Here is a 16,094-nt window from a genome sequence, read left to right as displayed (position 1 = left end):
CTGTTGCCAGTTAATCTGTAGGTCAGAGTCGTTCATACTGATTCACAGGTGATAATGATTCAGAATAATCTTTTTAATGGCTTTTGGGGCTCATCCCTTGTAAGGTTCCAATGAATCTCATCAAAGATTTTTACATTTTTAGGAGAGGGGAAGGGAGGGAGAGAAACATTGACCGGTTGCCTTTTGCACATGCCCCCAGCTGGGGACCTGGCTTGCAATCCTGTCCTGATCATTGACCCTGTGGTTCATAGGACAGTGCTCAGTCCACTCAGCCACATCAGCTAGAAGCCCAATGAATCTTTTTCACTTAAACCCACCTAGTTGAAAGTAACATAACTAAATGTACTGTTGTGTAAAGTGATAGAATGAGACATTCTCAAAGAGTTGAATATAGTTAGTGAGACAATCCACCTTGGTACTCAAAACTACCGGAGTTAAAAGGAGGAGATTGTGGGAAAGCAGTTTCTCCCAGTGTGTTCTATGAAGTACTGTGCTTCCATGGTGCTCTGCATAATAAGTGTTGTGTAATCAAATGTGTCATAAATACACACCAAAACTGGGACTTTCTGTCAAGAGAGTAACAGCACCATAAAGCTGCTGACAAGTACAGCAGTAAAGAAACTTTATGCTTAACCTCATATTTTCAAAATTTATTTGACCCTTATTGTTACCCTTTTATACGTAACACGTTCTCCTTCCAATCTACTATAACCACACTGTTTTCTAATTATGTTGTGGAGGCCCATATTCCCTTTATCAGCTGTCATCATCCTAGAATGGGCAACCATTGCAACAGGATTATTCCAACAGCACCCTAATGTTTAATTACCAATGTGTATATTCCCATAGTACCCTGTATTTCTCTATACTGTATTTTAGCTTTTTTATTTGTATCTCTCTGGACATCTCTGAAAGCAGAGACCTTATCTTACACCTGAATTTGTAGTATCCAGTGTCTAGCATATACAGAATACTTGATATTTTTGATGAATGGATGAAGGAATGTTTATCAAATAATCGAATTTTAAAAAAAGGCTTCATCGTAGAAAACTTGAAATAGATTTGCTAATCCCTAACCATTATTGCATATATTGTGCTTTTAACACTCTAGAATTTTATTTGTTTTTCAAGTTTTTAAGAAGTTTGGATCTGAATTTATTAGGTTTTCTTTAAAAATTATTTATTTTATTTTGGTTTTGAAGTTATGTTTCTGCTAGTTTTGTTTTGGGTTGGCCAACAGGTTCATTTGTTTTTTTCTCCAAGATGGCTAGTAGTGCTGAGTTGTCTTGAGCTTCAGTCAAAACAATTTTGTTTGATTGTATTATGACAGCTGTCATACAGTATGCATGAAAAACATCAAAAAACATCAAACTTGGTGAATTTTTGTGTACCAGTTTGAATGTGGAAGATGGTAGAACATATGCAACATTTTCATCATTTATTATTTCAAGAAAGGTAAAAATAACATGCAAAAATAGTTTGTGCAGTGTATGGAGAAGGTGCTGTGACTGATCCAACACATCAAAAGTGGCTTGTAAAGTTTCTTGGTACTATTGACATTTTGGCCAATAATTCTGTGCTGTAGGGGTATCTAATGCATTGGAAGACATTTAGCAGCACCTCTGGCCTCTACCCATTAAAAGTCAATCGCGGGAGATAGCCGACATACTCAAAATATCCACATCAATAAAGTTATTGGTGAAAGTGAAAAATGTGTCCTATTTTACAGAAAAAACCTAAATGAACTTTTTGGCCCACCCGGTAGGAATTATATGCTTTTTTTTAAGACTGGTTTATAAAACTCATTTATAAAACTATCAGGATCTTAAAGGTAACTCTTTAATTCCCTTTTCAACTTTCTTTATGGTTATTGATCTATTTGGGTTTTCTACTTTCTCAGGAGACAATTTGAATACCTTGTATCTTTTCAGAAAGTTATCCATTTTTTGGTATCTTTCAGAATTATATGATTGTATGTAGTATTGTAATTTTTGTAAAACTATCTCTAGTTGTATTTCAGTTTTAGTTTTTGATATTTTTAGCTTCCCTCTGCACCCACATTTGCTGGAAGCTATCCCGTTTAGACATTTTATATTTGTATAAGCATGCTGCATTGTTTTTGTTGTTCAAAACAGATTTTTTTTAAAGATTTTATTTATTTATCTTTAGAGGGGAAGGAGAGAGGGAGAGAAACATCAATGTATGGTTGCCTTTTGTGCGTCCCCTGCTGGGAACTGGCCTGCAGGGAACCGACCTGCAACCCAGTATGTGCCTTGACTGGGAATCGAATCGCAATTGTCTGGTTCACAGGCCTGCGCTCAATCCACTGAGCTACACCAGCCAGGGCTCAAAACAGATTTTAAGGTGATTTAAATAACAAAGTCTTACATATTTTTCCAATAGTTGCCATTTCTGTAGCTCTTCTTTCCTTTGTGAGGATCCATTTATCTGGTATTCTGCTAGAAGTACTTCTTTTGATACTTTTTATATTGCAGGCTTGCTGGTGATGAATTATTTTAGCTTCTGTATGTCTAAAAACTTTTTCACTTTCATTTTTGAAATATGTTTTTGCTGGGTGTAGAATTCTAAGTTGACAGTTTTTTTTCTTTTAATATTATAAAAATTGTGGCTCCACTGTCTTCTTGTAATTTTTTTTCCTATAAGAAATGTGTCACATACATAGTGTTTTATTTTTTCTGGCTGGTTTTGAGCAATTTGATTATGATGTGACTTAATATAATTTTCTTCATGTTCCTTTTGCTTGGGGTTCACTGACCTGCATGGTTTATCATTTCCATCAAATTTAGAAAATTTTGACCATTAGTTAAAAATTTTTTATTGATTATTTGAGAGAGAGAGAGAGAGAGAGACTGATTTGTTGTTCTACTTACTTATGCATTCACCAATTGATTCTTGTATGTGCCCTGACTGGTGTGTCAGGGCAATGCTCTAACCAACTGAGCTAGCTACCTGGCCAGGGCAAAAAAAGATTTTTTTGTCTTCCCTTTTCTCTTTGGAAACTCCAGTTGCTCTGATACGATACTGATTGATGTCCCATGGCTCATTAATGCCCATTTATTTTTTAAATTCTCTTTTCTCTTATTGCTATGTCTTCAAGTCCAATACTTTTTTTCCTCCAGTGTCTAATCAACAAATACAATATAATCTTTATTTTAGACATTGTAGTTTTTCTCCTTAGAAGTTTAATTTGGATCTCTTTTTTTTCCTCATTATTAACTTTTCAGCTTTATTTTGGTACAGTTGACAAAATTGTAAGGTTTAAAGTATACGACCTGGTGATTTGATATACATTGTGTGATAATACCCCCCACTGAGTTAATTGATACATAATTTGCATCTTTTCATATCTTCACTATCTTAAATATTTCAACATAGATTCAGTTTATAGTATTTTTAATGTTCTTGTTTACTGATTCTAATATTTTTGTCGGTTCTGGGTTGGCTCTCCTTATTGTATGTATTTTTCTACTACTTGGCATGCCATGTAATTTTGGTTGGATGTTAGCCATTGTGAATTTTATGTTATTGGGTTCTTGGTATTTTGTATTTCTATAAATATTCTTGGCTTTGTTCTGGGACACAGTTAAGTTACTTGTAGACAGTTTTATCTTTTCAGGACTTGTATTAAAGATATGTTGGGCAGGATTTAAGACAGTTAGGGTTAATTCACCCCACTACTGATGCAACAAATAGTCTAACTGGTGTCTGCCGTAAATTAAGAAGTTTTCCAGTCTGGCTAGTGGGAACATATATGTCCCTGTTCTAGGTGAGTGCTGAGTACTCTTCCCTCTGATTCTTTGGAACAATGCTTTCCCCTGGTTGGGTAGTTTCTTCAAACTTGAGTACCAATCACACTCTCATAAAAACTGGAGGAAACATTCTGCAGATCTCTGGGAGTTTTCTCCCAGTGCAGATTAATCCTCTTCAGTCCTGGGTAGTGGACATTCTAGCTGCCTTGGGTTTCCCTGAGCTTTTGGTTTTATCTCCTCAACTGAGAGATCTTACCAGGCTCTGCCTACACTGCACCCACCACCCTGCAGCGTGAAAATTCCCTTGCAGGAGTGTCCAACATTTTGGCGTCTCTGGGCCACATTGGAAGAAGAAGAGTTGTCTTGGGCCACACATTAAACACAATATGACACAGAAGAACAAAAAAGGCTTATAGTGTTTTAAGTAAATTTATGATTTTGTGTTGCGCCACGTTCATAGCTATCCTGGGACACATGCAGCCTGCGGGCCGCGGCTTGGACACCCACCCTTGCCTTAAGGAGATCATCAGAGGGGCTCACCTCATTTCCTGTTTCTCAGGAATCACTGTGCTTCGTACTCGTCTGTATTTTTTGTTTCATGTTTTGTCTATTGGTTGTTTCAAGCAGGAGGGTAAATTTCGTCCTTGATATTCCATTTTGATTGTAAGTGGAAGTTAATCCATGGTTTTGGTATGTAGTATAGTCACCATTTTTTATATTAGATGGTCTATATTTTTAGGTTTGCTTATTTTCTCTTAAATTATTTAGATTCTTTTTATTACTAATGTCTTTTCATTCTGAAATTGTTATTTAATTTTATAGCCATGTAAGCAGAGAATGTGGCCTACATGATAAAAAACTTGTAGAGAAATGAACTACATCACTTACTGAATGATCACAGGGTTTTCTAGATTGCCTAGCACTCAGCTAGCAGGGTTTAACCCAGGCCCAAGCACAGCTCTGTAGAAGGTTCTGAGGGAGTCTGGAACCACATCCATCCTCCTTGACTGACCTTCTTGCCTTGAGTTCCATCCTGTACTATGTGATGCCTGCATGGTATTTGCCTGACAGTTTCTTTTCCCAACTTGTTAATGATTTCGTGGATATTTGAAAAACACTTGTTTTCTCTGTTCCAAATTCTCTTAACCTAACTAGATTTTTTAAATCAAAAAAGTCAGAATGAGGAGTCATTTAAAAAATTACTATTGTTGCCCTGGTTGGTGTAGCTCAGTGGATCGAACGTGGGCCTGTGAACCAAACAACTGCAGTTCGATTCCCAGTCAGGGCATATGGGCTGCAGACCAGTTCCCAGCGGGAGACTCACGAGAGGCAACCATACGTTGATATTTTTCTTCCTCTCTCCTTTCCTTCCCCTCTAGAGATAAATAAATAAAATCTTTTTTTAAAATTACTATTGTTACTATATATTTTTAAATCCTCACCCAAGGACATGCTTATTGATTTTTAGAGAGGGGAAAGGTGGGGGAGAGAGGGGGAGAAATATTGATGTGAGAGAAAAACATTGATTACTTGTCCTTCTATATGCCCTCACGGGACCAAACCTGCAACCTTTCAGTTTACAGGATGATGTTCCAATTAACTGAACCACACTGGCCTGGGCTATCACACCTTATCTGGTTAATATTTGCTTGCTATCTCTATTGTTAATTTTTAATACTTCTATGTTACTTGGTCTTAGAAGTGCCTCATATTGTTTTGTTTTATTCCTGTTACTTGGTATATGTATGTTTATAAAATTGATCGTACTTTTTTCATTCTTTTTCTTCTAATGCAGCATTTTATAACCATGGATGCATACTATAACCATCCAGAAACTTTTCAATGATAATAATAATGCCTAAACTTTACCCAGAAATCTCAGATGAGAGTAGTATCAGTATCTTTTTTAAAGATTTCAATGTAAACTCAGGATTGGAACCCCTAGGGTCATAGTGTTTCTATTCCTGTTACAGAACTGGCCAGTGGTGTTCTAGAACAGCTGTGGGATCAATTGCCTGCCACCACGAAGCATGACTCCTAAGGCAAGAGTTTGGTAGAAAGGAAAGGGGTTGTCTATTTAAAGGTTGTACAGATTTAGAATAATGGCAGATTTCTTCTGTTAAGTCCCGTTCCCTTTAAGACACCCAAAACCAAATAGCCCTGCCTCCCTCTGTCAAGCCAGACCAGTTTCAGAACATGCTATTCAAAATTACTGTTCTTCAGAAGTGCAGAAGTCTGGAGCTCAGCATCCATGCTCACAGTTCAGCCCCAAGCATCTCTCATGAGTAGGTGTGCACTGGCAGAGTCCTTGCAGTGTGCGCTTCTCTCCTCTGGAGCTGCCTTTGCTCTAGCCATCATCAGCACACCAGTATGTTTGTGTGTTTGGCCAGGCAGGTGCCCCATAGCACTGCCAGCTCTCTCGCCATCTTCTGTGTGGGAGGGGCTCTGAGAATGTTTGTAATGGACCTACCGACCTCCAGCCCTACAGACAGCCTCACAGACAGACTTGTAGGCAGACCTCCAGGCAGACTTTGTGTTTTTCCACATGCTCCAATTTTTAAGGCCTGGCTCAGAACTTCCTGTGTGGCTGCACATCTGGGTCTTACTATGGTACATTACTGTCTGACATTTTTGTCAACTCCCAGGTGTCTTTGACCTTCTTTTCAGCTGCCATCTTAGGGCAAGAGTTTCCTAGCCATGTGCAGGCACACATCTGTCCTGAGTTTGACATCTGGTCCCTGAAGCTCAGTCCAGCACCATATGAGTTCCATCTGCCCCCTACCCAGCTCTGCTATATCATGAGTCACTCTGCCAGCACACGTTCCCACAGTCATGTAAACAATTTGCCCCAGATAGCACCCTTCTTCGGCAGCTCCACCCTTCAGGAAGTCACAGGCTGTTAATCTGCCCTTGTTAGGCAATGTGCCTCAAATGCTGTACTTTTCCATTCTGTGGGCCTTCCTCCTTGCCCCTGCCTTTTTTGCAGAGCCGTCAGGGTTCTCCTATTTCCAGGGCACATGCTCTGTAACTTGTTATAGTACCCCCTTTTTAACACCACTGGACCTTTGTAATCTTACAAGAACAGTGGGGGAAAGTCTTGTAATTTTCTGGAGCTACTTCCTGCTAGTCATGACCATGGTCCTACCCACCCCTGGGTCCAGAGATGCCTAACAGAGTGAGAGTCTGGAGTGGAGGGTGGTCTTCGCACAAGAGGAAGAACCTTGCAGAGTCAGGTCAGTTGGCTATCCATAGAGAGCAACATGCTTGATGTCCAAAGGTTGGCACTGCTGAACAGATTAGCATCTTTGTGGTATTCTAGAGGTAACAAATTTGGCAAGAGGCTTAGAAGGCACAGAGTTCCGGCCAAGACGGAGGCAGAGGTAGAAGCCCTTTGCTTCTTCACACAACCAAAAGGTGATAACAACCAATCTAAAACCAATAAACAACCAAAAGCACCAAAAAAGCACCAGAAAATCAAACTGCATGGAACTCTGACAATCAAGGAATTAAAGAAAAAATCAACCAGAACGCTAGACTGTTAAGGCGGCAGACTGTGCACGCTGACTCAGAAAAAACCATGGCAAGGGGGCAGACGGGGGTGGGGGGGTGGGGGGGGCGGGGCAGGGCTAGCTGCTGCACAGGCGAGGCTGGCTGAAGGTGAAACTGAGACTCAGAGGTGGCTGTGGGCTGTGATGGTTGCTACAGTGGGAGAAACTCCCAGTTTCACACAATAGTCCATTGGAAACTGCACTAGAGATGAGCAGGCAGGCCGTGCTATTCCCTCTCTGGCCCCTCCCCAACAGGCAGCGCCACAGCGCAACAAAGAGGGTTGCCCTGCCCAGGTGAAAACCCAAGGCCCCGCCCCCTTATAACCTATCAGGTGTGCCAACACAAAGAAATAGGGCCCAAATGAAAGAACAGCAAAACCTCAAAAAGAGAACTAAGCAAGGAGGAGATTACCAACCTATCTGATGGAGAATTTAAAGCCCTGGTAATAAAAAATGCTCACAGATCTGATTGATTGGTTGAAAAATGAAAAAAAAGAGGGATACCCAAGGTGAAATAAAGCAAAATATTCAAGGAACCAACAGTGACAGGAAGGGAAACAGTAGTCAAAGCAACAATTTGGAACAAAAGGAAGAAGTAAACACCCAACCACAACAGAATGAAGAAACAAGAATTCACAAAAATAAGGGGGGGGGGGGCTTAGGAATCTCCAGGACATCTTTAGACATTCCAACATCTGAATCATAGGGGTACCAGAAGGAGAAGAGGAAGAGCAAGAAATTGAAAACTTATTTAAACAAATAATGGAGGAGAACTTTTCAAGGAAATCCAGGAAGCTCAGAGAGTCCCAAAGAAGTTGGACCCAAAGAGGAACACACTAAGGCACATTATCATTAAGTTACCCAAGATTAAATATGAAGAGAGAATCCTAAAAGAAGAAAGAGGAAAGAAGAGAGTAACCCACAAAGAAGTCCCCATATAAGGCTATCAGCTGATTTTTCAAAAGAAACCTTACAGGCAAGAAGTGACTGCAAAGTAGTATTTGAAGTCATGAAAGGCAAGGATCTACATCCAAGATTGCTCTATCCAGCAAAAATTTCATTTAGAATCAAAGGGCAGACAAAGTGCTTCCCAGATAAGGTCAAGTTAAAGGAGTTCATTATCACCAAGCCCTTATGATATGAAATATTAAAGGGACTCATCTAAGAAAAAGAAGATAAAAAATATGAACAATGAAATGACAACAAACTCACAACAATTAACAAATGAACCTAAAAAAACTAAAAATAAAAACTAAGCAAACAACCAAAATAGGAACAGAATCAGAGAAATGGAAATCATACGGAGGGACTTCAGTTGGGAGGAGGAAGGGAGGAATGGGGGGAAAAGGTACAGGGACTAAGAATGATAATTAGTAAGCATAAAATAGAGATAAAAATGTGGGAAACAGACTCAAAGGACTTGTATTTACAACCCGTGGACATGAACTGGGGGGGGGATGAAAATGCTGGAGGGCTGGGGGGGCAGGACGGAGGGGGGATAAAGGGGAAAATTGGGAAAACTAATAGCATAATAAGAAAATACTTTTAAAAAGAGGCTTAGAAGGCACAATCAAAGCTGTAACCACTAACTGACAAAGGTAGGGACCAATGCTTCAATTTCCCACATTAGGAAAAGTGGCTTCTTCCCCGGAAGGAGGTGTGCGAGGTGTGTCACACCTGTCCAAAGCCATTTTGCCCACATAGTTAACTTGGGTTGAGGGCAATGTTTTAGGATTCCTTCCCCACCATTTTTAATACCTCTGGGCCCTTTCTGTTGAAGACATCAAGGCAGAACAGAAACCAGTTTTAAAGCAAAGCCCACAGACTGCCCCAAAATTCACCAACCCAACCACTTAATGCAGACAAAAACTATTGAGTCTCAGGAAGTGGTGATGCAGATGGGCTTCTCAAGTGAGGTCTGTATTGTATAAGCACACAGACTTATGTGCCATGAAAACAGAAGGAAGAACACACTTGTTAATTCACACAACAACCTGCAAAGCCAGTCTCTGAGCAAGACTGTTTTTTGAGAAGACATCCAGTTGCGAGACCTTTGCTGGAATGACACTAAGTGATGACAGTTTGACAGATCCTTCTTGCTTGTAAATAGAGCATCTATGATGATGTCACAAACCCAGTTTAACTTCCAAATGAAGACAAAAGTTTGAAACAGCTGCACTAGACTAATGTCCACCACTGAGCATTGTGATTCTCTATGAACCAAGATTTTTCTCAAGATCACCCTCATTGTTGCTAAAGGGACTGAGTTAAGCACAGTTTTAATTTTTGCCTGTCCATTTGCATAAACACAAGGGCAACAATGAACAATAACACAGGATCTTTAAGTCTGCTTCGCTAAAACTCACACAAGGCACCTTTCGATGGACACTTTAGTGCACTCTTCAGGGCACAGAAGACAAGCCACACACCTGCCACCTTGCTTTTCATGTGGTACCTGTTTTCCTCAAGTCCTTGAGGTTTCCATTTTGTCTTAAGGTTCCTCCTTGCCACCTTATGCGAAAATAACCTTCATTCCTTCCCTGGAAAGACTGCCACAAATGACGTGATAACCCAAGGTTACCAGGCCTTTTCTCCAGTGGGCTTTTCCTCGCTTCAAAAGTCAATTTCAGCTCCTCCAGGCTTTCTGGTAATGAGCAGAGCCTCAGCATGCCTCCTTCAGGCATGACATTCCAGTCAAAGTCTTGGTTAACAAAACCACCATTGGCTCTGGTCTCATTGATTTTATGCAAAGAAACCTAATGTCAAACATTCTTTCAGAATGCTGAATTCTGGAGGGATCAGGTAGGCAGGAAAATACAAAGCATTAAGGAAAATTCTTGTCCTTCTAATACCCACCAGAACTGCATCCTCATACCTTATACCTTTCCCAATGTTTCCTTTCCCACTTGGTGTGAAGTTTTAACACTCCCTAGCAAACCTCAGTTTCCTTCTAAAACAGAAGCAAAGCAAAATCTAAAGCAAAAACAAAGTCCCAAAGGAAAAAGGGAGACTAGAACTAGCCTAAGAACCTTTTCTCATTCCCCATCAGTCTCACTAACCAGTCACACAGGCAACCTTTCCTAGGTCCCAAATGGCCCAGTGCCTCCCTGGCGCTCTCTTGCCTACCAGAGTATCCACTGGTCTCTTGGCAGAGACATGACCTCTCACCACCCCCCCCAGCTGGTACATCGACCAGCATTACATGAATATAAAGGACAGAAGTAATTGTCGAAGACCACCACTTTATCAAATGTGTCTGCATTTAGAGGATAATTCTTAGTGGCTAGCTGCATTGCTAAAGCTAAGGAGCCCTTTACTATTGGTGAAAAGTTGATCCTGCCTGCAGCTAAGGACATTTGTCATGAACTTTTAGGAGAGGCTGCAGTTCAAAAGGTGACATTTGTTCCTCTTTCAGTTAGCACCATAACTAGACAAATGTGCATAAGCGTATGCTATGTGCACTTTTGTTGTCAACCAGCACCACAGCTGCAGAACTATTCAAATTGTGAATAATTACATATCAAGAAAACTGAATCGGTCATTTTGTATCAGTATATGCATGGATGGAGCAGCTGCCATGACTGAAGGGCTTTCTGGTTTCACTACTTGGGCCAAAGAGATTGCTTCTGAATATAAGTCTACACACTGTGTCATCTATAGAGAAATGCTGGCTAGACAAAAAAGGACACCTGAACTTAACATTGTTTTGCAGGATATGATTAAAATTAACAATCACATTAAAGTCCGTGCTCTTAACTCATACCTGTTTGCACAGCTCTGTGAGGAGTTGGACACAGAGCACACACATCTGTATCTTATATACAGAAGTGAGATGGCTTTCTAAAGGTCAGAACTGGCCAGAGTTTTTGAGTTATAAGAGCTGCTCCAGAGATTTGTTTTAGAAAAAGTCACTACTGGCAGCACGTTTCAGTGACACAGAATTCGTCACAAAACTTGCTTACTTGTGTGACATATTCAACCTTCTCAGTGAACTCAATCTGTCACTTCAGGGGAGAATGATGACTGTGTTCAAGTTGGCAGATAAAGTGGCTGCATTCAAGGCCAAACTGGGATTATGGGGATGATGAGTGAACACTGGGATTTTTGACATGCTTCAAACATCAGCAGAGATTTTGAAAGAGACTGAACCAGGGCCTGCTTTCTCCCAGCTGGTGCCTGATCACCTGTCTCAGCTCTCAAAAGAGCTGGAGCATTACTTCCCAACCACAACAGACTCCTGAATGGGAAGGAATGGATCCATGACCCATTTGTGAATAGGCCCAGGTGAGTCAATTTTGTCCATGCTAGAAGAGGATCAACTGCTTGAGATCACAAATGATGGTGGCCTTAAAAGTATGTTTGAGACAACTTTAAATTTCCATACATTCTGGATGAAAAGTCAAGGTGGAATATCCTAAGATTGACAAAAAAGACTGAAAAGGCTGCTTCCATTTCCAACATCCTATCTTTGTGAACGAGTGTTTTCTGCATCTACAGCAACCAAAACGAGATAACGGAGTAGACTGGGCAGAAGCAACACACTTCGGCTGTCACTGTCTCCCATCACCCCCAGATGGGACCATCTAGTTGCAAGAAAACAAGCTCAGGGCTCCCACTGATTCTGCACTATAGTAAGTTGTATGATAGTTTCATCATACATTACAATGTAATAATAATAGAAATAAAGTGCACAATAAATATAATGCACTTGAATCATCCTGAAACCAACTCCCATCCTTGTCTGTGGATCAGGTGCCAAAACTGGTCCCTGCTGCCAAAAAGGTTGGGGACTGCTACTTTATCAGAAGTTTGGTTTCTCTGGCTTGTTTGGGAACCGTTTCTCTGGTGTCCTGGGAAGTCCATCATGGCAACCTGGCTGGGTAGATTCACTGCCTCTAGCAATTGTAAAACTTCCTCTGAATGTTTAACAACCTTGTTCTCTGAGGTTGAGAGTCCTTTCTCCCCCCATATTGCTCCATGAGCATGGAATACCATGGAGACATATTTGGAGTTCATGTAGATGTTAACATTCTTTCCTTGGGACAGCACTAAGGCTCTTGTGAGGGCTATCAGTTCAGCCTTTTGTGCTGAGGTTTCTGATAACAAGGGATTGGGCTTCTTTTACCTTGTCTGTTGTGACTACCACATACCCAGTTTGATGTTGGCTGTTGACCATGAAACTTCTCCTGTCTGTATACAACTCCCAGACTGGGGCTGCCGGTGGCTGGTCCAGCAGATCCAGCCTGCCTCAATAGACTTGGTCAATAATTTCTAAGCACTCATGCTGGAGGGCTGAGCCCCCTCCACATCTGGGAGTAGGGTGGCCGATAAGATGTCACAATGACTGATGGGCACCTAGGTTGCTTCCAGCTCTTGGCTATTGTAAATTGTGCTGCTATGAACACTGGGGTGCACAGATTCTTTTGGATTTGTGTTTTAGGGTTCTTAGGATATAATCCAGCAGTGGAATTGCTGGGTCAAAAGGCAGATTCATTTTTAGTTTTCTAAAGACTAAAAATTTCATACTGTTTTTCATAATGGTGGTACCAGTCTGTAATCCCACCAACAGTGCACTAGGGTCCCCTTTTCCCCACAACCTCTCCAACATTTGTTGTTTGTTGCTTTGTTTATGATAGCCATTCTGACCAGTGTAAAGTAGTATCTCTTTGTGGTTTTAATTTGCATCTCTCTGATAGCTAGCGATATTGAGCATCTTTTCATGTGTCTTTGTATCCTCTGTATGTCCTCCTTGGAAGAGTGTCTGTTCAAAAAATTATGGTACATATACACAATGGAATTCTATGCAGCAGAAAGAAAGAAGGAGCTACTACCCTTTGCAACAGCATGGATGAAACTGGAAAGCATGATGCTGAGTGAAAGAAGCCAGGTGTTGAAAGACAAATACCATATAATCTCACCTTCAACAGGAAGCTAAACAACAAAACAAACAAGCAAGCAAAAAAAAAAAAAGACACTGAAATAGAAAACAGGGGGACAGTGACCAAAGGGGAGAGGGGAGGGCATTTCAGGGGAAGAAGGGAAAGTATTTACAGGAACTAGTATAAAGGACACATGGACAACAACTAAAGGGGGTGGAAATGGGAGGGAGGTGGGGAGCACTGGGGGGTGGGTTGGGATGGGAGTAAAAGACAGAAAACTGTACTTGAACAATATTTTTTTTAAAAAGATGTCACAATTAGCTGCTACTGCTTGGAGGCATGGTGGCCAGCCCTTTGTTGTGTGATATTTCTTTGAGAGATAGGCTATGGGTCTGGGAATGTTTCCCAGAATCTGAGTTAGTACCCCCAGTCCGACCCCTGCCTTTCATGAATGTACAATTTGAAAGGCAGCTGTAAATTGGGCAATCCTAGTGCAGGATCTGAAACTAGCTTTTCCTTCAAGGTATCGTGGTATCTGACAGTCCCCTGTCCATCAGAAGGATTCAGAGTCCAGTCCTTTCAATGAATTGTACAGTGGGTTTGCTATAAATCCAAAACTTGAAGTCCAAATTCAGCAAAATTCTGTAATCCCTAAGAACCAATGAAGTTGCCTTTGGTTCTCTGGGATTTTTAATGCAGCAGTGGCTATCTTTCTGTCTCCCATCAAACTCCTGATACCCTGTTTCAGTTGAAACCCCAGGTACGCCAACTTTCTCTTTGCAAATCTGGGCCTTGCAAGGTGGCATTTTATATCCTCTTTTTGCCAAACGATTTAGGACTCTGATGGTCTTGAGAAAACAGTCGTTGTAGGTGCTGCTAGCTATCAGTATGTCATCTACATATTGTAAAGGAACTGCTGATTTCAATGGAATATCTCTTAAATCTTTTGCCGATACTTTTCTGAGTATAGTTAGGGAGTTCTTAAATCCTGTGATAGCACAGTCTACCAGTATTGGAGCGTGGCTTTAGTTGCTGGGTTCTGCCATTCAAAGGCAAACAGTTGCTGAGCCTGCTCATCTATTGGGATGTAGGAAAAGGCACCCTTCAAGTCTAGGACTGAAAATAATTTGCTATCCTCTGGCACCATGGTCAATGGAGAATAGGGGTTGGGTACCATAAGATGAATGTCCTGAACAATGTCATTTATGCTCTAAGATCCTGTACAAATTGATATTCATAAGAGTGCAGCTTTTTGACTGACAGAATGGGAGTGTTGCAGGGAGACTGGCATGGCTGAATCCATCCCGATATTAAGAATTTCTGCAACACTGGCTGCACAGTGGGTTTGCTATAAATCCAAAACCCCTCTAAATCCTCCTTCTTTAGTAGGTACTGCCTCTTCCATGGGACCTGCACCCCTTCTTTTAGACTAACTTTTATTGCTTGCATGATAAGTGCTTTACCTGGGGTTCCATCAGCCCAAACAGTTTGATTGATTCGCTCATAGATTTCAGGTAAGAAGATCAGGAATGCCTGTAGCTGGAGGGCATGTTCCAGCAGGACTACCACACACAACTGCTGCTTCTCAGGAGAAAAAAGTTATTTGTGCATGCAGTTTACAAAGTAAATCTTGGCCCAGCAGTGGAATGGGGCAGTCTGGCACAAAAAGAAAACTGTGCATAAGCTTTTGATCCCCAAGCCTGCACTCCAGAAGTTGAAGGAATGTCTTTTGTAACTTTCCAGTCACTCCGATAACCGTTACTGCATCCTAATTTTTCTTGGTTAATTTTGTGTTCAACACTGAGTATGTAGCTTCTGTATCTACAAGGAAATCGGTTGGCATGTTCCCCAGCATCAACTGTACCCATGCCTCCCATGGGGAAATAGCAATAGGTCAGGAGATGTCCAGTGGAGGCCCTGGGTCTCCTACTTTGTCACCAGACTCCCCTCCCCTTACCAGCATTTCTCAGCAAGTGTTTTCATTTCTATTTTTGCCTTTTAGTTTTGGGCACTCATTCTTCCAACGTCCCTCCTCCTTGCAATGGGCAATCGATTGATGCCTAGTGTGCCACACCTCCTCTCTCTAGGGTCCTGTTCCTCCTATGGCCTCCCCACCCTGCTTCTAAGAGCACCATGTCCTGTTTATTTCCTTGCTTCCCAGGCATTGATAACTTTAAATGCTATGTCCATCAGCTGAGAGGGACTTATTCCCAATGCTCCATCTAAATGCTGGCATTTTTTTCCTGATAATTGGTGCACTGTGCCCAATAAAAGTCATGTTCACCATCTGCACATTCTCTGGTGCCTGCGGATCAGCATCAGTGTGCTTCCTATATGCCTAGTAGATCCTTTCTAAAAATTCAGAAGGATTCTCATTTGGCTTATGCTGAAGGGCCTGTATTATATTCAGCCTCCTTTGCCTGGGCACCTTCTTCTTAAGCCCTTTCAGTATGTGCTTTCTATAATGTTCCATGAAGGCTAGGCCTCCACCATTTGGGTATCGGTTAGGCTCTGTCAAGGGAATTTCCCTAGCTGGGTTGGGGGTTCCACTGGGATTCTCTTTATTAATGAAGATGCTGGGCCTCTTCATTAGCCCTATTTATAACCAGCTGTCTCTCACCCACAGTTAGCAAGTTATTTAGGAGAGCCTGTATATCTACCCAGTTTGGATGAAGAGTGGCAAAAATGGGGGCAAGAAGATCTGCCATTCTCTGATGATTATCCCTAGATGAGGGGTTGGAACTCTTCCAAGTCAGTAAGTCTGATGTGGAGAACAGAGTATGGGTCTACTAGTAGTAGCCAGCAGGCTGGCCTTGCTGATGTACTCCACCTATAGGATATTGCCTCAAAGGGGATTTGCTTGCTCAGAGTTGGGAGCCTCCATGGCTGTATTGGAT

Source organism: Artibeus jamaicensis, unplaced genomic scaffold (assembly GCF_021234435.1).
Source record: "Artibeus jamaicensis isolate MK-2021 breed Jamaican fruit bat unplaced genomic scaffold, CSHL_Jam_final contig_585, whole genome shotgun sequence".
NCBI lineage: Eukaryota > Metazoa > Chordata > Mammalia > Chiroptera > Phyllostomidae > Artibeus > Artibeus jamaicensis.
The sequence above is the reverse complement of the archived record's forward strand: the minus strand, read 5'-3'. Positions refer to the sequence as shown.